A 25,957-nucleotide genomic window follows, 5' to 3' on the forward strand; every position below is an offset into this window, starting at 1 on the left:
CAACATCGCAATGCCTAAGATTCCTAAAGGCGCGTTTCCACTATTAAACATTTAACAACAACATGTTAAATATAACATGTTGAGTTTAACATGTACATGGACAGTTCAAGTCTCAATTGACTTAACATGTTAACTAAGTATGTTGAATTTAACACTTTTAACATGTTGGCGTGTTTTCCAGCAGAAATGGAAAACATTTAAAGTCAATTCATTTGCTCGTGCAGCGTCGGTACAGTTCGGCAAAGTTCGTACAGATTCCATAGCAACAACTATAAGTTCCGATTTTGTGGCGCGTATCTTGATCATTTTTATACTATCATTGGTCCTTGGTGTTGGCTGTAAGTTGTTCGAAGTAATGGAGTGAACGAAAGAAAATACTTTAGAATAAAATTAATGCACTGATGGAAAGGCCTTGTTTGTGGGATGTGTCTGCAAAAGAATACACGGGCAAAACTAAGAAGGCCAACTGTTTTAGAGAATTGGAATTATTACTTAATTGTTCTCGAGAATACAATAGAGAGTTTTCGCACTCTCGTCATACGGTAAACGTTAATGCTATGTTGATGTCAGTAACGGTCATATTTGGTGATGTATGTTAACGTTCGTAAAACTGCGGAAAGAATAATTATACGATATTACCCACGCCTTTAACATCTATCATGTCGTAGGTCCTATGTTAATCAATTAATTGAGATGAAATGGCTGCTCTTAAATTGTGTATTTCTTTGATGTAACAGGAAGTACTTTTGCAGCATTATATTAAAATCGTGTTCTGACATTCTCAGCAAGTTTTTGAATTCAAATCGATACTGTATTCAACTTTAAGCTCGTTTAGAATGTATACTGTATAGTGTCTTTTACTAAGATATTGCCGCATCACATTCTCATTTTCTTCCTTTTCAAAGCCTTGTAACAAGCAATAGAGGCAATTACAAAAGTCAGATCATCATCTGAGTCCATTGTCCAAGGTTTGAAAATAAAACACTACATTAAAATCTCATAGACTGTTTATGGTGGACTACGTAAAGAAAGTCAAGTTTAACATGTTTAACAGTGTGGACAAAGTGTTAAATAAAATTACCATTAATATGTTCAATCAACATGTTGGGATGAATAATTTCGAGGGAAAAATTGTTCCGGGGCCGGGCATCGAACCCGGGACCTTTGGTTTAACGTACCAACGCTCTGCCAACTGAGCTACCCGGGAACTCTACCAGACACCGATCCAATTTTTCCCTCTATATCCACAGACCTCAAAGTGGGCTGACAACCGTGAAGCAACCAACTTCGAGTGCACACTGACTCCGTGTGACTTAAATTGTGGTTTTCTGTTAACGAACAGTGACGTATATTATGCAAATCAAGATTTCAGGTATAACTTCCTATAAAGTTGATTTGAATAATTTCGAGGGAAAAATTGTTCCGGGGCAGGGCATCGAACCCGGGACCTTTGGTTTAACGTACTAACGCTCTGCCAACTGAGCTACCCGGCAACTCTTCCAAACACCGATCCAATTTTTCCCCTCTATATCCACAGACCTCAAAGTGGGCTGACAACCGTCAAGCAACCAACTTCGAGTGCACACTTTCCGTGTGAAAAATTCCTTGAAAACAGGGATTCAAAATAATTTTTAGTCTCAAGGTCGAGACAACATAAAAGTTGGGGTAGGATCTACTGGATCTTCTTCAAATTTGCATGAGAAGCTTATCGTATTCAAAACGATCTCAATACGCTAAGCGCGTGATCGAACGGTCGTTGTTTTACAAACATACAGCTCAATTACGTAGGCCTATTTGAAAAGCCGTTTGTAACACAATGTAATATTTTGTGTCTTCCTGAAAGCCATTGTTACCATTCTTCATTAACAGCCAGAAAATTAAGTTTAAATGCGCCTTATTAAGAAAACTCATTAATGTTTGTAGCTAATACCTACAGTGTGACCAACATGTCGATGACAACATGACTACTTTCGAAACTTCAGCTTCCGTATTCGTTAACCTCCGTACTCAGATCGTTTTCAATACGTACTGAAAATTGCATGAAAATAGGGATCGGGAACATCGTATTCAAAACGGAAACTGTATTCAAATCGATCTGAATACTCCATGAAAACGTAGTAATTGAACTAGAACTTCCAAGAACATTAACTTTACTATGTATACTATTTTAATTAGCATTTTCACAAACATTGACTTTACTATTAATTTACAATATCTTAAATGGCATTTTCACAAAAGATTATTTTACTATTTACAATATTGTACTCGCCAAAGTTACACGATCCCCAGCTCAGAGGAAAGCAGTCACGTCAACATGCTCTCTGTGTTTATTTCACTTGGTCGCGTCTGATGACTGAATTGCTTTATAACAGCGTTGTCATATCTCTTGTATATTTGTAGTAGCAAGTGTATCGTAGAGCTCCAGTTCTCTCAGTTTTATATTACCTGTCACAGAATTAACTTTTTTCAGTGGTGTTATCAGTGAAGTAAAATAGAATGTCGAATATTTTTAGCCTTGCCTTGGTTAGATAGTGAGTGTCCGAGTGTAGCAGTGGGGAATGGTTGTGAAGCAAGTACCTCTCATTTAAAAATGCCGCCGAAGAAAAGGACAACGCTTGTGTTATGGAGAGGATCAAAGATGCGAAAACAGACAGTAGACACAGTACAAAATGTAGTTTTGTTTCTTACTCAGTTATTAAGTGAAAATGGGGTTTTTCTAACAATAAATATAAATAAACTCGCTTCAATTGCTACAGGGGCTCGATTAACGATAACAATATTAAGAATGTCCTTTGAAAGTGTAACTACTCATTTGTGGACTAATTATTTTTCTAACAATAAATATAAATAAACTCGCTTCAATTGCTACAGGGGCTCGATTAACGATAACAGTATTAAGAATGTCCTTTGAAAGTGTAACTACTCATTTGTGGACTAATTATGTGGAACAAATTGAAAAGAACTATTAGGACCTGCAGCTTGTTTTCGATGACCCTGATGCCACAAATTTTATAATTGATCTATAGTCTTCTTCAGAAGATGGGATTGACACAACATCTACTGACACTGAGTAAATGGTGAGTTGCAACAATTAATTTCCTTATTTTATATACTTTATTCTCTATGACCGTAAATATAATGAAGACATCCGACAAGAAGTAAATATCGCAGCCATTACAGAGACAATCCACACGTATCGGAGCAACTGGCATGAGCATGTTCTACAGATGCCAAATAATAGACTATTAAAGTACAGACCCCTTGGAAACAGAGATCGTGGACGCCCGAAGAAGCGATGGAGAGACCAGCTTTTCACCTGAGACGGAACAGGCTAAATGGCCTAAACCCTGATAGCTATTGATGATGAAGATGATATACTTTATTCCGTATGTATTGTAAATATAGTGAAAATAATATGTTAAATTTGCAGAATTTCGTCTCTCTGCAGTTTCTTTACGTAGATTGAACTTCTACAATATTATTTTTGAATAATTCACTTATACCCCATTCATTATTCCCTGTGACGTCGAGTTATAAATAGGCACGCGCCGCACCATGAATCACCGACATTGGATTGAGTTATCAAAACTGGTTTTAAGAAGTGGTGTGAGGGAGGTCGTCTACGTTTGGCGAGTACAGTATGTTTACTATTTTCAACTAACACTTTCAAAATCAATGAATTTACTATCTACAATATTTAATATCCTGCCGGAAACTAAGCGTAGAAGACAAGACGATCTTGACTACCAACTCATATGGAGCGAGAAAGCTGATCAGGGTTATCGCGTCTAGTTTTGTTAATCAGGAAACAAATTTGCAAACTTTTTATTTAATTTACACGAAAACCGTCCATTCTATCAAAATATGACAAAGGAAAAAAAAAAATGTCTTTATTACATTCTCTATTGGTGTTGAGAGAAATCAAGAACATATGCATAGTAATTATCAACAACTACGACGTTTACAAAAAACACATTTTTATTTCGGAAACTATAAACTTCCCACCGATATGATATTACCTAGAATTTTTTGTTACACTTAATATACCGAGAGACTTGCCTCATGCGTATCGTATGGGATTTGTATTTAGGAGTTGCGTGGTTCGATTCCCGGAACGACCAACCTGACTCTGGTTTTTTCGTGGTTTTCCACAATTCTTGGGAAAATACCGGGTTGGAATTTTCATTGCCACAGTCCATTTTTCCTTCCTCCCCCGTGTAGAAAAAGAATATAGATTTCATATATCATATCATATCATATCATATCATATCATATCATATCATATCATATCATATCATATATCATATCATATCATTTTCCTCATGTCCTTCAATAGACATATTCAGGTTAAGACGGATGCCTTCATCCGCTTACGGGAGGAGGCGTCCTCTGCGCACTTATTCTGGGTTCCCAGCCTTCCGCAATATCTCTGCCAGGATTCAGTCCTTAAGATCCTGTGCTGTTTCGTCACCTTGGCGATATGAACTTAGAGCGGGAGGTTATATGTTTGTGTGTGTGTGTGTGTGTGCGTGTGCGCGCGTGCGTGTGTGTGTGTGCGCGTGTACGAGCGCGTGTTTGTTTTTTAAATTTTACCAAATAAACGCTGTAATTAGAAACAAATAATTTTCTACACTGCTACAACAGCTGTAGAGCAGTGCTTTCCAACCTTCCAAGGTGTTAGGACAAAAATATACAGTAAGTGACCTATAATGAATCACTGGTGTTATTACTATTATTATTATTATTATTATTATTATTATTATTATTATTATTGCTGCTACTTCATTATTCTCAATATATCATTTACATGATAAAGTAGTATATCAGATAATATATTAAAATGGGTTAGGAATTTCAGTAATACAGTACTACCAAGTCTACTTATAAAATAAGTGAGAAATTCTACACTACATTTATTTAGCAAGTTGGACGAAATATAGAGGTAAAACATGATGGTTCTAATACATAATCCAAAATGAGTCTTACATTATTCACTTTCGTAGAGAAGATTGATTGCGTGTAGTTTTCTAAGTTTTCATACACCGTACAAACATGCGACCTGATACATATTAACAGGAATGAACAGTTTTTTACAAACATAGTCGTGACTTCACTGCACTCAATGGTAGAGGCAAATTGTGTCCACATGTAATGTGTCATCTAGCGATAGAAGCTACAAAATCCGAATTAATACATGTCTATCGTGTACCGAATGTTAATCGGTTGATATTAATATTTAATACATAACATATACATATCTGTAGTATAATATAATATAATATAATATAATATAATATAATATAATATAATATAAAAAATTGAATCGATATTAATGCTTATAGTAACAGACGTCAAGTTTTGTCAAATTGAGTAAAATAGTGTCAATACAGTTTTATTTCAATGTTGATACACATTCTCTGTAGTAAGTGCACGTCATTGCTAATTCTTATGCTGTTATGATGTTGTGTAAATATACAATTTTGACCGAATTACGCGCCAAGTACCATGTGCAGTTTTTTCTACAAATTTGAAATGTGCGCGTATACCATCTAGCGGTGAAGTATTCTATTGCAGACCGTCAGCTGTTTGTTGTGAAGATATAAACGGAAACAATGCATTCCGAGTCGCTGTGGAAGCTCATGTTACAATGATTATTTATAAACAAATGAAATTAATGTGAAACTATTAAAAATTGTATAGAAGATTCCACTTTAAGAAAAAATCAATGAACATAATAATTATGGGGCTATTCCATCAAACGACCAGTTTACATAGAAACGCCTACCTACCACATAGTTTCTACAATGTATTAGGCAAGGCCCATAAAATAAATGCTTTTTTCTTAACTTGCTAAAGAAGAGTTATGTCAATTACATTACCAGGGATGACTGCAAGTGTTAGAATTTAATGTTTTCAGGGCACTAGCACAGTCTAGTATATACAGCCACGAAGCTCAATACGTAGAAATATGCATTGATAGATAGTTACTAACCACTAGGATCGCTAATATCGCCTCATTACAGACAACGCGAAACAGTACCGGCACAGTTAATTGTTCCTAGCACCCACACAATTCAAGCTTCGTGACTGTGTATATTAGACTGTGGTACTAGCTCTACGGATAGATTATGCAATTTCTTATTTTCAAAACTATTGTAAAGATAATCAAGATGCTATCCTGCAGAGCCTCATTCAAGAACAGAAGAAAAAATTAATCGTCTACGTCTCGGAGAGAAGAAAAAATCCAAAGAGCATTATTTGTACGCAGCATAACTTCAACTAATAGGAGAAATGGGGAATGTAACAAGACATTAATGAATATTCTAGCTGTATCTGCAGGACGTCTTTGTAGGGTTTGTAATCTTGTAGCTCTATCTAAACCTGCTGCTTCTCAGAAAGGTAGAAACACGCAAGACCGGGTGAAATAATAATATAATAGAAGCCGCAATTGACCACATCGGTAGTTTGATACCGTACAAGTGCATTACAAAAATGAGCAACTAAAATACTTAAATTGAAAGCTTATTTCACGCAGATGCATTCTTTGTTCCAAGAGAAACGTTCTGAAAAAGATTTATCGTATAGCTTATACGACCGAACTACTTTTAAGGAGGGATGTAATTTATCTTCGGGTTTCCCTCAAGCAGATACTTGTCGCTGTAGGAAGTTTTCAATGAAAATTAAGGGAATGTCGCTCAGTAACAGGAACAAAAAATTACTGTAGCAGAGATGATTGTACATAAGAGAAATGCTAAGAAATTTCATACCAAAATAATATTTATTAAACATAAATATTTGAATGATAAATGAGTGACGGTATTATTACATATCAGTTAAAGAAGAATTTGAATTAACCTGAGATACCAGTGCCACTTAACTATCAGTCTGATCGTTTTAATTTCACTGAGATCAGACTTCACAAATTGCTATACTTACCTACCATGAAGGGAAAGAAAGGACAGGGCCAAGCGAAATTATCATAATTTTATTAATTTTGGACTTCATTAGTGACAATACCCAGCTACAGTAACAAATCTTAATTTTACCCCAAATATTTGCAATAACAATACCATGTTCAGGTTTTTTTTTTCTTTTTAACTTTGGTAAATATGAGAAGCTTCGAGTTAGTGAACCTATACCTCTCTCAGACATGACACTACTTTTCGTCTAGTTATAGATTTTTATGATTAAAAGGGTTACAGTAGGACATAATGAGGTTTACGTTGCAAAGAAATATACAAATATGATCATATCTTTGAGTTAAGGCATACATTATCGAGTTAAAGTGGCTTAATCTTCTGCTATATTAGATTTCAAGTCTTGGATGTCCTGTGGTATTAGAAAATCCTGCTTATCAGTTGAATCAAGTTTCCAATGACCAACAAAAGAAGAAACAAAATATTATTTTTAAATTCATATTTTCATACATTTCTCATATTCTGTTCATTCACTCTGCACTGTTATTGCTATAAAATGTGTATGTGGCTTAGCGAAATATACATTTAAGCTTGGAGTCAAAAGTACAACTGAAATAAAAATTCCAACACAAGTAGCTTACCCATAAGGAAATATACTTCAAAACCGCAAGATAGATAACAATGAAAAGATCAGTTCAGATAAGTGTTATTATTTTTAAGATAGTATTGTGTATGGACCTTTTCTACAGATGCTGTAGATACTTAAAATTATGACATTTATGATATTGGACCAAATAAACTAAGAAACTGTGTGCAAAAACGGCGTTAATGTAAAAAATCGCTTTTGAGAAAAAAGAGCTAGAAAATTAAAATTGTTAGGAACAAAATCTTTGTATTGATAATAATTAATCATCGGAGTAGATCAGGCGGTAACACATTTGCCTGCTCATACGGAGTGCGCTCGAGCTTGGGTTCGATTACGGCTAGGGGTTTTTCGAGTTTTTCCCCAACCATTAAGCGAATGTCAGGTAATCTATGGCAAATTCTTATCTCATCTCGCCAAATACCATTTCACTATCATCAATTCCATCGACTTCAAATAACGTAGTAGTTGATGCAACGTCGTGAAATAACCAATTAAAAATGGTAATTAATTTTATGTTAAGGGGTTGACTCAAGAGAACGCACCTTGGTTGACTATGTAGAGGACTCAGCATAACAACAACGGGAGTATTGACATTGACGTCATAGCGGAGTAGTATCCGTACAGTACGTTTCAGTACACAAGGGGACGTGCAGTGAAATGGAACTGAAGGTCATTGAATCACGTTCATTCTAAGTGTGAATTGTGTATTATTGAAGTGCAGTGTAATACGACGGAAAACGATACCGAAAACAAAAACCGCAAAAATCAAACAGTTAATAGAAGGAAAAGATAGTAAGTACTTTAGAGAAAACGAGGAAAGTATTACTGCAATACAGAAATACAGGTTCACGAAACAAGATTTTTACGTAGACATTGCAATACGAAAAAACATATGGCACACATTGATTTACTATCGGCAAAGGAACAGAGAACTGAAATGCCATCCACGTCATATTCGCTGTCGAAAAAACAATCAGAGTTCTTCACAGACTTTTGTGAGATGTTAATAAACGCAAATATTCAGTTGCATAAAGTGTGCCACCTTCAATTTCCCTTTAAAAATCACCATGAAATCTTCACCCTTTAAATTAAAAATTATATTTTATATGTTATTTGATTTTTATTAAATTGCATCACATATTCGACTACTTTATTGCAGGTTCATCACTATACCATGTACAAGACCTGTAGAATTTAAAATTATAAGAACATGTGATGTGCCACCGAAATTGAGTTAGCGTGTCACGGCGTATCATAGGTTCGCCATCCCTGTCAGAGCAATTCTATGAATATGTTATGTTTGCTAGACCAGTGATGTCAAAGCAAGCGCATTTTTCTGATCTTGACGTCGTGCGCGGGCATCAAGCGCTAAATTTGGAAAGAGGAAGAGTTGTGTATATGAATAAGCTGCCCGTTGGATTAAGAAAACAGTGGTGCACAAACTTCAAACGGAACGTAAAATTTTATGTCGTTATTTTTATATGGCTTCTTTCTGTTTAATATGATCTATACTCTTAATCGATTCTTTACATTCCATTTTGTTCTCCCATTTATTGTAATAGCAGCTGTAAGTACTAATACCAATTTCTTAATATTGCAGTTTGTTTTAAACGTTAATAACATAATACAGAGTTAAGAACTATTCACATTAATTCCATAGTAGTACAACTATATTGTACTAAATGGATGAAATGCATCATTCTTAAAGAAAGTGATATCCCCCCTCCCAAAAAAAAAAGAATAGAGATTGAGTATGACATTATAAGTAGGAATTGATATTGATGGTACATTTAGCCTTATAAAAGTAATCAATAAACTAATCAAAACAATATTACAGTACAAAGCAAAGTTACTAGGTCCTCTATATGTTTTAAGTGTAACTAACATTCCATAACAAAATTCTTATCGCATTATGCTTTTAAGGTGATATTGGTTAGCAACTTCCTAACATCAGAATATTAAATTATTTTCTCGAAATATCCTGAAGCTATAGAACTTACATTTTTACAACACATGGGCACATATCTTTTGCTTATGATGTAACAGTAGTTGCTTTATTAATTTATTTCCTTACAGACAATTTCCATGCGAATTTTTTCAAAATTTTCAATACACTATCTTCAGTAATACGTATTTACGTATATTAGATTTACGAAAACAGGTCTATATCTGAAAATTTCACTTTTCTATAAAAGGAGTTGAGAAAATATTTCTTTTGAATAAAAAAATCAAACTTGTGAAAAATGAGCATTAAAATTAAAACTTACATACTTATTATGCACTTATACTTCTCAGACAGATCTAAAAATTAACATGGATACAGTTTTAATAAGTTCTCTTTCCTGTATCTATTGAATCAGTGCTGGCCATCCCTGAATATAGCTCGACCAAGCGGCATATACTACCTCTTTCGTCTGTCTCTTTCCTTTCCCCTGTAAAGTGCTCAGGCTTTCTTGAGCTCTAAAGCGCGCGCTTGCTCCTATGGACATCAATTGACATCACTGTGCTACACTATAATAAGTTTATCATATGCTGATATTTCAGTCTTTATATCTATCACGATTATTGATGTGTTACATGTTTGTTTTCATTATTTTCACTTGCCTAAACAACGTAGACCTGTGTTTACGAATTACCTAGCGACGACCTTGATGTCGCACAGCCAAGAGTTACCGTAAAGCAAGTACCTCACGACTCGTCCAACTAAAGTGCGTCCTTTATGAGTATTAATAGAAGGAGATATTTTGTGATGTACCTATGCAATAACAGCGTTAACATGCTAACGCTCTTATTACATCCAACTCCTCAATATATCAGTATTTATTAACATTTCATTTTACTTTATTACCAATCTTTTTAAAAGAGCAATTATATTATTAATAGTATTAAAATATATATAGACTTTCAATACAGATCATTAGTGGCCTACTGTATTTATTTTAAAATTTAAAATTTCTACACATCTCCTAAGATAATACAACATATTTCATGTTACATAGAGTTTGAGCCCTCAATCTCGCTGTCAGACACGCTGACCACTAATCCAAAGCAGTGGATTTATGTCCTTATATTGGCTATTGGATTCAATGATAGCGCATTATTAATTTTTGCAATGGTATTTTAATTTCTATTGCGTATCATTTTAAATTCTATAGCGTGTTAATAAGTAGATTAGAAAGTATATCGGATCAAGATAGGGACACCGCAATCATGTTATTCATTTATGAATAATTGATTCATATTAAAGGATTAAAGAATATTAATGTAAAACTTACTTTAAGGAGAATTAGTGATTAACAACTCCAGCTTGCGGAAATAAATTGTTTAGTACGAGTCTGTAGAGAAGAGCACTCTCAAAAGCAGAGTGGCGCTTAATTTTTTCAGTAAAAAGTAGCAATGTGCCAAAACGCGTGACGAATTTGACGATTAAAAACGTCATAAGGAGGGCAATATTTCAATTTCATGATAAAATAGCTGAGTGCTAAAAGAGTAACCGTTGTATTGAGGGACAAAATAAATTACCAGTGATCCGTGTCATCCATGATTTAGCCTGATCCTAAATACAGGTTATAAATAACGAGTGTAAATTTCTGCTGGAAAGAGACAATATCATAGCGACTGAAATTAAATCGTTAGCGACAAAGCGTGATATTAGAGCTTTAAATGAAGCACGACAGAAACTAAGATTTTATTTCACGAGTGTGACAAGCAAAATGTGTTCAATAATTATGCTTTGAAAAATATAAGCCTACTAGGGATGAAGTGTTAAGTATATAATAAATGTAATAGAGATGACAGTGATATTTCAATGAAGTCAAAATGACAGACGACAGTGCAAACGAATCATTGGCGGTTCAGCTGCAGCGAGTAAGTATGAGGTACCCTTACTGTAGTGCGAAATATCTATTGAGATATATCTTAAGGTCGTCTGTTAAAATTACAAAATTATAGACCTATATAATTAGTTCCGATATGTCAGAGGAAAAACAATAATTATATTATTTCTATGTACCTGAAGTCTGATTTGTGTAATATGTAGCTAATCCGCGATGTATGTAATGGAGGGGAAAAGAACTGGCCACCCTATCCCATTATCAAGTGCTATGGTTATATAGCGTCTAAATGATATGAAGGTAATAATGCCAGCGAAATGAGTCCAGGATCCAGCGTCGATAGCTACTCAGCATTTGCTTTTACTGGGTTAAGGGAAAACCCCAGAAAATCTTCAACCAGATAACTTTTCACAACTAGGATTAGAACCCGAGCCCTCTCGTTTCACTGTCAGGCATGCTAACCGTTACTCGACAACGGTGGATAACTTATTATTAGGGAACGGAATTTGGAGCAGTAAAAGCTAGTATTGGCATCTACACAGCCATTTGTTTACAACCCTTTATACCAAGTCCTCCCCTCCATGACATACTCGCAGCTCTCTGCACGTCAACAGCAAGTGAACGGGACAGTTGTCGCATAAGAACTTCAACATGCAGTTTGCAGTTCAGAGTAGTGAAGTGCAGGTACAATGCCGAAAGTGAAACCAACTAACAATACAAAATTGAAAGACTAGCCTATATTTGTAAAAGCTCCAGATCGAGTATCACACTTCAGGAAACAATTCCCTAAATTGTCGCTCCCCCCATTTCCAGTTCTTAAGAGCTGGGGGTCATGGTTAGAAGCTTGCAATTATTACGCACATCACCTCCAATCTGTGAAGAAAGTGGTCCAGTCTTTCAATCCCGATGACGCGGCTGCGATTCAAATATGCCAGGAACTGCTAAAGGATAGAACAATCGAGAAAGAAGTCGTGGATATTAAGTAGATTTTTTTTATATTCACCGGATGCCATTATTCGATTAGAAAAGTCAGGTGTAGAACTAGTTGAGCAAATAAATATTATGAGGACTATTGTAAATAAACTGAGTGCAGTAGAAGGTGAAGTAGGAAACCGTGTTGGTGAAAAAATGAACAGGGTTTGATTAAAAATGATGGATACGATATTCTTAGTCGGATTTCAGCTGTACTAACAAAGATGTGTCCCAATGACGTCATTCAACATATTTACAATTGATTACAACAAGGCACAGTAGGAATAATTGTTTCATCAACAAAACATAGCATTAATTGAAAATGCCATTTCGTTTGGTTCTATATTTTGTTCAACTTTTAATGATACTACATTAGGCTAGGTTGTAACTATTGTAGTATATTATATATATTCTAAATACTGTAGTGTACGTTGTGAACATATTATCATATTTCATAATATTGTAAATAAAGGTTTTAATTTAACACGCTCCTGACAGAAAAAACATACATATTCAGAGGCGAGTTCCATACAGAAGACAACTGTCTATCAGCCATCAATATTTCCACTGACACGCGAGGACGTAGAGATTGCTATTTAATTATGTATATTTGTAATGTTGTTTATTGGTGTCTTATGCGTTGCCAAGAAAAACACATGTAGTTCAAAATGAAATGCAGATTATGTACATTATGTAGGCCACTATATATCATTAAACTATAACATTTGTTTATTCTGCAATACGTTTACAGCACGTTGCGTGTAAGTTTGTATGAACTGGACTGTACTCGTCCATGCTCTGTGACGCAGCTCGCTTGACAGTCACTGAGTTACAAATATCTATACTACGTTTCACCATTCTTTATAATACTCCAAATCCCTTTCCCTGCTTATTATCTACGTATATCGTGTTGAACAATAAATTGGCACATATTTTAAAGTATTTTTATTGTGTTCAAGTAAGATCTAACTAATTTTGCTTGACAACCATTCACTATTTTACACAGACATTATATGTTCAGATAAGTTACGTTCAATTCGTATATCTGTGGTGCTAAGTCAGAACATGATAACTACAAAAATGACCATTTCCTGTTATCTACACTTACTTAGGAGCTGTGTAAAGGCATGAGCATGTGTATATAATTAAACAGTGCCATAATCTATGTTAATTACATTCAGATTTGTATGTAAATTAGAATTCCGATTTTTAAAGGAAAAGTGAAAATAGAAATGCTCGTATGTCAAAACAGCTTTTGTGGAATTATCATGTTGTGACCAAACACCCCAGATATTCATTTTGATATATTTTCCGTCTCCTAACTTACCCATGTATTTCTTGTTGAACCATGTATTGGCAATAGTTTAATGTAATTTTGTTTTTGAGTTCAAGTATGATATAATTAATTTTGCTTAACTAGTACAGTGAAACTCCACAAATAGACACAGCAATGGTCCGTGTGCGAGACGAAGTACGGACTCTGTCTTTCTACGGAGTACTGCAGACATTGGTAAACATAAGGGCTGTACAATGTTTTTCATGGAGTGCGGACCGAAACATAAATAATTAACGTACCTAATTTTAAATAATAATATATTGTAGTATATGCAAAATATATAACAAAACAACTTCGTGATTAAGTATAACACACGTGATACATTTGAAATATAAAACAAATTTCTGGAGGAAAAACTATCTAAATGTATTTACATACAGGGCTTTCATTTCAAAACTTCCCACTCTAAATAACTAGTTATTTAAATTGAATTCAATTTAAAAAAAAAAAACACGAAAATTTAGATATTGAGGGGCAAGTCTTAAACCAGGCTTAATTGCATTTTAGATTTCACCTCCTACCCCCAGCCACCCTCACTTTGAAGTCTGAAATGGCGCCCGTATATTTTTATACTTAAATATGAAAGAGCATTCAATTGTTTACACACCTCATTTATTTGCTTTCGCATCTTTTTTATCGTCGCCTGGCAGCCTGGATTATTGTTATTGTTGGTTAGAGCTGAAGAGAATAAAGCTACAAAATCTTATTGAACATTCATGTAATAGTTGTGTTCGTGTATTAAATTATTTTAAAATGGTGTATACTCCTCAAGAGAGACAAATCATCCTTATTGATTAAATTTAGGAAATTACACAAAATAAGCTTTGTTTTCATCCTACAATCAACTGATAATAACAACACTTCTTATAATCACTACAGAATGACTCGTATTTAGATGAATTTTGTTTTAGCCCATGCACTGTTCTGATCGAAATGTCAAATTCTAGAGCGATGACTCTGATTCACCTTTTTTAAACTGTTCCAATATTTGTAACTTCTGCTTCAACGTAAGTACACATTTTCTGTTCTCTGCCATGCTACCAACGTGTACGAGTATCTGCACACTACTGCACTGGTTTAACTGGTTAGCCCTGTGCAGCGCGGGACAGGGTGCGTTGACTTAACTTGTATCGTGAAGTATACGAGAGTGAGCGTATATTTGTGGAGTTTCACTATATATTCACGATTTTTTACAGACATGTTCAGATAGGTTATGTTCAATTCATATATCAAGGTTTATAAAATATATGAACATATAATTCTGTAAAATATGTTACTGCAATTAGAACGTTTGGTGCTGAGAAAGATTTATACAAAACTTACTAACTCTACGTGCGAATCCATTCTCTAATTGAAATAGAGTTTTAAACATGCTAAAGAGAGTAAGAATATTGTGGCGAACACAAAGCTGCAACAATCGTGACGTCATATGGCACGAAGTAGGTATAGTAATTAGCTCAATCTCACTGACTGCTTCATTTCTACATGGAAGTGATATCAGATAACATAGTGACAGATTTCGCAATTGTACCCCCAGCCCACTTGCTCAATTACATGTCTCAAATGTTCCGTAAGGTTTGTTGAGAACTGGACCGAAACATTTGAAAGTAAAATTTAGTTGCTGAACGTTATTTGATCGACAATCTAACTTTTTTCACCTCCCTCTTTTCAATAATTGGGTCTACATCTTTTGTATTTCATATTAGAGACAGCTGTTTAAAGTAGGCACCACTTATTTTTATGGTAGAAACGGAAAATAGGATATTTGCTTGTCATACCATTTCCCTCCAAACTACTACCGTCTATTTCTATGAAACATATGTAAATGTACAGTATTTTGAACGACTCGGTATAATTATGTTAACACGGGTCCAGGTTTTCAGGTTTTAACCATTTTTCCCCATGCTTTGTGATTACAAAATTTAAAAGTACTTTTCAGTTTTATGCTCGCTGGACCTGTTTATAATTATGTTGATACTATTAAATCTCTAAATGTTTAATAGGACTTAGAACCTAAAAGGGATTGAATTTGATTTTCGTAGAAACAGTTATGTAAATTGCTAATTTTAAATTCGCATAGACATGAAATTTATCGAATTCAAATAAAAATGCATAAAATAAATTTATTTAAGTGGCGTTAGTGTACTGTTCATGTCTGTCAACAGAAGCAAAATTATGTTCTTGTATTTGCAGTATAAATGTTGCTGCTTTCTACTTCTTTTAGAAAAATAGTGGCGATCCTTCTTAAGACAATCCTAGTCCGCGTGCATGCATTCCAACATAAAGATTTCAAAGTGAAAACGCAATATGGACTTCAACTATAACATTTTATCTTATCCGTTGTTACGCAAATCTTTAATTTAATTCGACGCCGGTAGAGCAGGATTTTCTTTTTTGTCCAATAGCAGGTCCCTTAAGTTGTCATATTTGCCCCTACTGTACGAAGGAGTTCATAGATGTCGCTAATGTCGAGAGTCGCAGACCATTTAGTTCGTCAGAGTCTATCCATAGTGCAACACAAGCTATGTGGTTCACAGGGTTCACATTACATTTTTTGTAATAAATGATGATGTCACACTGTAACCGGAGTAACCGGTAAACCCAGCTAGCTAGCACTCAAACCACCACGGCGGTTCGCTGAAGAAGTATAACAAGAACAAAATTGTCAAAAATGAATCCGGTTATTTTATCACAGTTATTTAGTGAAGTTGTGTGCTGTATTTTGCTAAGTGTTTGAAGCAGTGTGGAGTGGCGGCTCGTGACCTTTTTTTGTTGGTGGGGCCAGATGTTTCACAAATTTTGCGGTATAGCCTACGTTAAATAATGCACCAAGATTGTTTATTTAATTTTAGTTAATTGCTTCTGTTTAAAAATTAGTTCAGCACAATACAACTAAAATTACCACTCATTACTGCAGCACCATCATATGCTTGAGCTATGAGTTTATTTTCTAAATTGAAAGGTTGTAGACTTTGTTTAAGAATCTCGCTCAGACCATTAGCCGTGCTGTTGTTTACCACTTTGAAAGAAAGAAACCTTTCCACAGGTTTACAATCTTTATCTATCTCAAAATAATAACAAATTGGCTTTTGCAGGTTGGGTCTGTTGTTTCGTCAGCCTGCACAACAACAAAATCTGTAGAATTAATGTTCCGTTTCCGATCTTCGCTGTATACATCATACATACTGTCTAATAATTCATTTTGTATAATGTGTAAAGTATATTTAAAACAGATGTACTGTTTAAGTGTTCATCCAACACATTATAAAGACTAGCAAGTAAAGATAACATGTCTGACAAATTTCCCCAATTTGCAGATCCCTGATTTTCGTTCTGAACCTTCAGTTATAATTCGTGACTTCCGCATAATACTAAAGAATAAATTACTCTTGCTAGTATAATATGTCTGTTTTATTCTGACTTGTTCGTTGTGCTTCTGCATTGAAAATTTGACCGCGGAATCAATTTGTGCTGCGATATTTACTGTCCCAAATAGTTTAAAGTTAGAAGCATTTTATAAATATATTGCACATTCTTCTTGTTTTTTGATGCGCTCCCTTAGATGTTTTAGATCTTTGCAACCTGTCGACGTCTACAGTCCCTCGCCACCAAATAATAGACAATAGAAACAAAATAAACTTTGTTTTTCGTCACTTACCGTTAGCCAGGACTTCTTTGTAAACCACGAGTTTCAGAAAGTTCTCCTTTTCATACCATCCGCCTGTGTAAAACTGAAGTCATTAGGTTGATGTGTGCCTAGATGCTTAACTTCAAGTTTATCTTATAATTTTAACGAAGAAAACGATGTTTTAGTAGGCAATCCACTTTATTCATGTTTTCCCACTTCGCTCGCATGCACTTCGTTTACACGGAAACTTCTAGAATTAACCCACTGCTCAGTGCCACTGCGGCTCACAGTACATCAAATAACTGCGACTGTCGCTTCCGTCCGGCAGACGGGCCAGACTCGTCGGGCCCAAATGCGAAGCATTATACTCGTGACGGTAACTTCGTAACACTTCGTGAATCTCCGTCGATAGCGAACATTCAGCGTATTCCGAATCTCACCGGACCAGTGGACATCAATGACGGCACGCTGCAGCGAAATAGGAACAAAACTGCTCGAAAATTCAATAGATCTCATGGGCGGCTGTACAAGTTGTTGTCTGTGCTACGCTAGCAAGATTTTGCGAAATATCCGTACTGTAATTTCGCTCAAAGAAATGAGAGCATTAACAATTTATTTCTTGAACCAGTAGTAATAACTGGTCCGTTGACATGTTCGCTCATAATTCATTAACATATATTTTTTTTTACGTTGTGCTCATTACAAACAATACAGCATAACACACCGCCATGACACAACAGTGCACGATGTCATTCGTCTGCTAATTCCCGCCCTATATAAGAACCAATCAGATTCACTGATGGCGGCTGATGGAACCGGTGCGACACCGGTGGAGCATCAGTGTCTTCAATGTTGAAATTCGGAACACCGTGATGCCATCAGATTGCTCAGCGCAAATATTCGGAATAAGCTCATTGCATACCACGCATCATGACAGTTGAGCGCTATAGTGATTCAAGTTGTGGGGCCCTTTGACGAGATCCAAGCTCATAATATTTAGTGTCTTACAATCTTTGACGTTTCACTAACACACATTGCGCCATGTTATGAAATTTACTGAAACAATTATGAATCCAGTATACTATCCTAAACAAAATTTAGACTACTCATTTTATGTGCGAAAATAAAATTGTTGGGGAAGGAAATATTGGTGGAGCACGGCCCCGGTGACCCCTAAGGACGGGCCGCCCCTGGCAGTGTGTATTATTTATGTTACAAGATCGATATATCAAGAGAGGAATAGAAAATATATATTTTGGTCTGGAAATGGATTGGACAAAACTCTGATTTTACCACCGACAGTAAAGTAATTTTTTTTATCATGAGTGTCAATAATAAGTAAAGCAGAAATGAGTACAAATTTGTTTCGGTTACTGATACACATTTTTATTTTACTCAGGGTCCCGTTGGCTGAAAAACACCACAGGAAACACTGCAGATAAATGGTAAATTATGTGGTGTTACATAACGGTAGAGTACAATGCTGCTTCTTACATGTAGGCCTATATGTATGTGATTAATAATTACCAATCAATTAAATTCTCTTTTCTTTGTGTAAATAACTATTTTAATTAATTATTACCATCACCTCTCTTTCTATACGTCACGATAAAACGTCAGATTTGCTCCAGCACACAGCTTGAATAAAGCAGAACAAACAACAGACATTTATTTCCAGTGTGATGAGTAATACAAGGGTCAACTTTAGTCATTGTTTGCCTTCTTCTTCAGGTTGATATTTTTCTATCAGTGATTATATTCTTTCATTATTTATTAGAGATAAGTGTTCGTTTCCAATTTTGTGTATATTTATCTGTTCTATCACTGAGATTAGATATCAACTAACTTTATTCAAGTCGCTATCGTTATTGTCATTTCTTACAAGACCTCTTCTTGTACACCCTTCTTATTCTATAAAGTAATCTTATTTCCACTGCTTATAATTTATTTGTATCTCGTTCTTCAGATTTTTTTTCGACGACTCGCTTCCGTGCTAGCACTGCAACTTCCGTAGCTTTGCAGAACATTTACTTTTGTGTATTTTATTGTTTAGTTTTGTAGTGTTCTATTTAACCTTTCACATACTATTTCAAATTTGTTTATATAATGTCCATTTATTTACGCCTATATATTTCGAAAGTTACATTACAACTTACTGTAAATAATTGGAATGTGACACTTATTTTATTCATTTATTTTTAACTAGGCCTATTATATTTGTACGAATAAGAAATTTTCCACTATGAGCCATTATTTTAGTTCTCTTGGTTAATACTTTTGAATTGTAGAGCTTCGTTTTCGACAGATATTAGTGTCTGTAAATAAGCCTCGGAACGTACTACAGAACTGCAATTTTGACAGCTTCCTTGGAGTATTCAGTGACTAAAAACACCAGAGGAAATGTTGAACAGTAACACAGGCCTGCAAAATAAGGGTAATAAAAATTGTATTAAAATTTTATAGTACATTTATGGTTTCTTGGGATGCTGATTCCAAATCTTAGGACAGGTTTTCTCTATAACCTACCATTTTTCTGCAACATGCATTGACACTTTTAGCAATGTGAATGTAGAGTTACTGAATGTAATATGGAAAAGTGATGAAGTGAAACTTATCCTGTGGCAAAAATCAAAGATATATTTTACTAAAACTAATAGATTCTCATAATTAACAACTCATATTTAGCCAATTGCTTTAAATCGTCTTTTTCTCTTCGTGGTGAAGTTGCGTTTGTTGCTTTTTCTGTTGTGTGTGGTTCAAGAGATATTCTTTGTAGCCAGTGTTTTTGTTCCCAATGACTGCTTCTTGCTCTACTGTCCCATTCACAGAGAAAATATGGAAACTTAGTATACCCAGCCTGCTGACCAAGAAGCATGCACAACTCTCTCAGATCTCCACAGATCATTCAGTTATGATCTTTATATTTTGTAAGAACCAGTTCAAGATTCTCTTTAGTTTCTTTAAGGTGTACCGAATGACCAACAGGTAACGAAGCATACTGTTGCCATTGTCCAAAAGCACTCATCACTGCCTTCAGACTTCTTTTGGCGGAATCGATAGAAGTCTCCAATCATCCACTTCGTACCGAACATTAAACTTTCGTATGAAACCAGGAATATCACTTCAGTATACTAAGGCACCCTATTATGAACAGTAGGACGTACTCCTTTACCAATTAAGAAATGTTGCGGGTAGTAGCAAAGTTATTTATTTTAATCTGGAGCGTAAGAGCTCAGATTTTTCCTTGGGCAATCCTAAATGACTTATTAAATAATTGAGTTGAAACTGGTAACTTTTCAGGACTTTCACTCCCTACATCACACAGTCTTCTAGAATAACTTATGTCTCTGATCCTCATCAGCTGGAAAGTAACTACAAAATTTTACATTAGAGCACTGGCTTATGGATACAGAAAAATCATTAGTATATTAATAACATACAGTACTGTAAAATAGAAAATACAGTTTTGTGTAAAAATGGTACATGATGTTCCATTTTTGATGTCATTCCTGGCTTCAGCACACAAAAATACATAAAAGAGAGTTAAAGTTTTAAATCGCAGATCTGTGTAATTATTTCAGACAATTGCACGAAAATACTGTTGAAGATTTACAACAAAAACTGCTGATCATTACATTTGGCTTACATTTCATGAGATGACGGATAGTTGTGACCGATTCATATCTAACGTCACGTATATAAATTAGACTCCATTAAACCAGAAAGACCGTACATAATCCTTGTGTTAGGTGATGGAGAATACGAAACGTCACTGTCAAAACTGTCAAAATTGACAAATATATAAATATATATTATTGATGCCACTTTCTTTACCCATATTCTATATTGCTTAGCAAGGGAAGGTTGAAATCATTTTTAAGTTAATGAAAGGAAAGTATTTGTCATAGTACCTACCCGCATTCAGCCATTTAAGGAAATGGTGTTAGAAACATCCTCTCCAACAGAAACTGTACTACTGTAATATCGTAATATGTTGGAGTATATGGCTGCAGGAAAAATTATATTGTTCCGGCCATCAAGACAAAATCTAGGAGGCAGAAAATACGCTGTACTCCAACGTATAACAGTAATCTCGTCTCCTTGACATTCTTGAAGATCCACTTCCAGCATTTACAAGCTGTAATTCAACATCGACATTCCGCGTCCCTGCTCCTCAAAGATGTTATAGACGTCATCGCCTTGGTGCAGGTGTGTGCGAAGAAAATACTTGGTTGAGTGCGCTAGTAAGTTACAAAATATTTTTCTGAGAGGCCTCGGATATGAAAGGATGAAGAGGCGAGTGCATTTATTCAGGGGGAACAGTTTACAGGCGAATTACCTTTGGGTTACGGCTAATGGCGTCAATGAAATGCCCGCTCATGATATCTTGTGCTGTAGAAAAATCTTTAAGTACAAAAATGAATTGAGGGATAGTTTAAATACTTTCACCTAGAAAACTTAGAAACATATCTCATTCTATACAGAAATACTGGCATAATGTGAACTCTAAACTTTCAATGCTTATGTAAAGAAACGCTGAGAGATATGCTACTGGAGCTAAATGACAGCGTTGAGCATTGTGTGATGCAAATAAATGCAAACAAGCCGAAGACCACGAATATCGCAAGAAAACTATAGAAGGTAAACGAGTGAATTCTGAATGAGGCAGTGGAACAAGTGAACAGCTGCAAATACTTGGAGTGTACTACAAGTTGTAACATGAGCAATGACAAAGGAAACTTTTAATAAGAAAAGGAGCATCTTCTGTGGATCTCTGGAAAAAGAACTAAGGAAGAGACTAGTGAAGTGCTTTGTGTGGAGTGTGGCATTGTATTTGGTAGAAATATTGACATTAAGACGAATTAAAGAGAAAATATTAGAAGCATTTAAAATGTGGATATGGAGAAGAATGGAGGGTGTGAAATGGACAGACAGAATTATAAATGAAACTGTGCTAGAAAGAGCAGTGAAGAAAGAATACTGAACTAAGGAAGAGACTAGTGAAGTGCTTTGTGTGTAGTGTGGCTTTGTATTGGGTAAAAATATTGACATTATGACGGAGTGAAGAGAAATGATTAGAAGCATTTAAAATGAGGATATGGAGAAGAAAGTAGTGAGTGAAATGGACAGATAGAATTATAAATGAAACTGTGCTAGAAAGAGCGGATGAAGAAATAATACTGCTGAAATTGGTCAGAAAGAAAAAGAAGGAATCGGCTGGATCACTGACTAAGAAGAGACTACACTACTCAAAGCAATTAGGGAAACACTATAAATAACATAAATATTTTTTTCATTGGTTAAGGGTACAGACAGGAAAGTTAATAAATACATTGTGACACCATTTAACAACATATTTAATAAAAATAAATTAATAATTAATTTTAATGACATCAAACAACCTTATTAAAAAATTCTACTATGTAAGCAGTTAAATCTTGTCCTAAGTTTTCAAACTTAAATATTCTATATAAAGGCCTAGTATCGTGTATGGCCTCCACGACATTCGATAACAGCTTGGCGCCTTTGTGACATACTCCTTATGAGTTTCTGGATTTCGTTTGGGGATATTCTCCTATTCCTCCTGTAGAGCATCTCTAAGTTCCTGCAGGGATTGTGAAGCTGAAAGTCGGTTCCTGACATCCCTATCTAAAAGACTCTACAAGTGTTCAATTGCGTTTAGGTCTGGCCTGATAGCTGGCCACTTCAATGCCTCAATTTCATTCTCCCTTAGGACATTCCTGGTAACAGCCGCAGAATGTGCTGTGACATCCTGAACAAACAGAATTCCAGGGCCTACTCCTATGGCAAGAGGCACTAGAAATTCTTCCAGAATATCTCCAGTATACCGGACAGCATTCAGTCGCTGGGGAACAATTACGAGGTCTGTACGATTGTCGTACATAATACCGGACCAGACTATTATGGAACCGGTACCAAATTTATCAACTTCTTGGACAAATGCTGCAGACAGTCTTTTCCTTGGCTGTGCCCACATTCTTAAATCACTATCACAACGTGTAAGACGATACTTGGATTCGTCCGAGAAGAGCACAAACTGCCACTGGTTCAGTTCTTATCAGCATGGTTTTCAAAGTCTAATGTCGATGCCTTTCTGCCGTATTTCTCTTCCCTTATTCTATTCCTTATAGTTTGGTCTGAAACGCGGAGGTCACTTAGGAAATCTGTTCAGTTTTTGTGCGCTGTCGAATAGCAGATGTGACAATGTATCTGTCTTGGCGGAGGTTTGTTTCACGTGTATGGCCCTAGCCAGGTCTTCTACAATACTGACCTGTCTCTCTGTTGTCTTTTGCGTAACCTGGGCACCACAGAAAGAGAAACATCAATCTCTCTAGCCACTTGTCGCAGAGATTGAACTTCTCACTTCAAACTCATTTAAATGTTTCATTTTGTCAGAAGCTTTAATAAAAATAATATATGCATTCGTCACCATAGCAGTGACAGAAACTTGACCAATTGGAAGTTTTCAGAGCCTTCCACAATCACAGATTTCTTATTTCAGGTAATTACTCTGAATTCAGGCTATGAATCTTTGAAGTTCTTATCCATAGATTAAATTTATGTTCCAATTTATATATTTACTAATTCTCAACATCACCAGCATAAAAAAGCAATAACCTATACAATTTATAATAAGTATTCCCTCATTATTTTGAGCAGTGTATTTGCTGAAGGATGAACTAGAAGGAATAGTAAAAGGAAAATATGTTCTGGGCAGAAGAAAATATCCGAAGACAGACAATATTAAGATACATGGATCGTCTGCGGAGACTAAGAGGAAGGCGGGAAGTAGGGAAGATAGGAGAATACTGGATTTTCAGTAAAAGACCTGCCTGCCCTTGGGAAGAACATTATTGTCATTAGAATAAATTGTGTACTTTTAATTAAACACTAAAAGAGGTATAAAATAATTATTGTGGCATAGTGAAGACTTAAATTTAAATTATGTTTTATTTAACGACACTCGCAACTGCCAAGGTGTTCCGGAATGTTGTCCCACAGAAATTCTTTTATATGCCAGTAAATCTACCGGCATGAGCCTGTTGCACTTAAGCAGCCTTCGCAAGTTGATTTTTCACATTTTGGTTCATTTGGAAAATATTTGAGGTCGCAGAGTTAGGTGATACACCCTGTATATATTACATTTTGCTAGGTGAAGAAATGAACTATTAGGATATTATTCTAAAGCGGGATGGTGGATTTCGCAATATGACGTATGAAATCAAGCGGGAATAATAAATGAACGATCTTTACTTACAAATTTATTTCATTCATCCATAGTGTTCTGCGCAAGGACAGGTCTTTCACTGCGAACCCAGCATTCTCCAGTCTTTCCTATTTTCTGCCTTCCTCTTTGTCTCCTCATATGATCCATATATCTTAATGTCGTCTATCATCTGATTTCTTCTTCTGTCCCGAACTCTTCTCCACTTTATCATTCCTTGCGGTGCATCCTTCAGTAGGCAGTTTCTTCTCAACCAGTGACCCAGCCAATTCCTTTTCCTCTTTCTAATCACTAGTTTCAGCATCATTCTTTCTTCATCCACTCTTTTCAACACAGCTTCGTTTCTTATTCTGTGTGTCCACTTCACACGCTCCATATTCACATTTCAAATGCTTCTAGCGCTTGTCTTCATTTAGTTGTAATGTCCATGTTTCTGCCCTGTACAATGCTACACTCCACACAATATCATATAAATCCGACTCTTCCCTTCGCTATCATTTGTAGTAGAGTAAACTCGATTTGTTAGGCTTCTCAACCCTATTTAAAAGTTCCAAAATGCGTGCGAAAGCATTGTAAACTCATTAATACATTAGATAACTCAGACTGAAGTAACTGATTTAGTCAGAGAGAGAGAGAGATAGCATGTCAGTAACCTAACTTTCCTACCTTTTCGACTAAGAAGATTACATTTAAAACACATTACCTCACATGGAAGCTCATATTTTCCCTTTGGTCATTATAAGTAACCGAGTTAGCTGCAGCCGGCACAATTCCGCCTACAGTATGTGCAATCTAATTTGTGCTTGCGCTTCTTCGTTCAGAGTCGCGGTTTCATGCCGGAATCAGTGACGTGTGAAGTTTACACACACTGCAATTGAATTATTGATAGGTGATACTAAGAGAAACATACAAAGTTACCAACCATCTACATACTAGCTCACTGACACACTACTCATGCATATACTATTGGAGTCACCATTCTCATTCGTTGTCCTCAACCTCACTCTATACCTCAACACGAACTGTTGCCCACTACTTAACCTCATCCTTGCGTCAGTCACTCAGTGTAAATTTAAGCTACTCATTTAGCTACGTAAACTATCACTTTTCATTTGTTTACTTTGTAACTGCGACTATGTAGATTGTTTGGCTGTTTCCTTCTTGAAATCTACTGCTCATGAACTTAGTAGACTTCAAAACTCCAGTAAATTAGAGGAGTGCTATGTTGTCTAGATGGAGTGACACGATAAATTTGAAAAATTAGTTTCGACATAAATCTTTATTTCTCAATTTCAGTAGCTTTCTAGGCGCAAGGAACGATTTTCTCAACTTCGAAAAGAAACTTAACTTCACCTAAGCGATTTTCTCTGGACAAAGTC

This window comes from Periplaneta americana, chromosome 8, assembly GCF_040183065.1.
Source record: "Periplaneta americana isolate PAMFEO1 chromosome 8, P.americana_PAMFEO1_priV1, whole genome shotgun sequence".
Classification (NCBI taxonomy): Eukaryota; Metazoa; Arthropoda; class Insecta; order Blattodea; family Blattidae; genus Periplaneta; species Periplaneta americana.